The 545-nt window shown below is 40.7% G+C and overlaps 1 pseudogene; it reads left to right on the forward strand.

The window, feature by feature from the left end:
* Positions 1–212: 212 nt before the first annotated feature.
* On the forward strand, positions 213–333 carry LOC145077433 (5S ribosomal RNA; annotated as a pseudogene).
* The last annotated feature ends 212 nt before the right edge of the window (positions 334–545 follow it).

The following is a 545-nucleotide window of genomic DNA, read 5'->3' on the forward strand; positions in this document are numbered from 1 at the left end:
CGGTATGACAACCCAAAGTTTATTCCGTCATTTTTAACCTCCTTCCGTTAATAAGCCTCGCTTTATTTATTTGCCCGTTAACCTTTTTGAAGAGGTTAATTAATTTGGGACTTTTATAATGACTTGGTAAGGTTGAAATAAATTAGAAACACCCTCAATATTCCCTTAGAAAAATGTTAGTTTCAACCAAGTCAAAATACAACCACTAAATCGGGTGCGAACATACCAGCACTAATGCATCGGATCCCATCAGAACTCCGCAGTTAAGCGTGCTTGGGCGAGAGTAGTACTAGGATGGGGACCCCCCTAGGAAAGGTCCATGGGTCGTAAACTCCTAAAAGGCACCCAAATGATACCCTAAACTCCCCATTTGACTTGGAAAAATGCATAGGATTTTATTCTCTACCATTTAAGACCTTAAAACACAAAAGAAATGAGCACATGAGAGCTTACGGCCGTAAACTCCTTGTTTAGGGCCGTAAGCTCCCGAAAATGGTGCATTTGAGGCCTTAATCCTTTTATAACTCCTAGATTTGAGCCTAGCA

Source organism: Lactuca serriola, chromosome 9 (assembly GCF_051521515.1).
Source record: "Lactuca serriola cultivar US96UC23 chromosome 9, Lser_US96UC23_V15, whole genome shotgun sequence".
NCBI classification, from domain to species: Eukaryota; Viridiplantae; Streptophyta; class Magnoliopsida; order Asterales; family Asteraceae; genus Lactuca; species Lactuca serriola.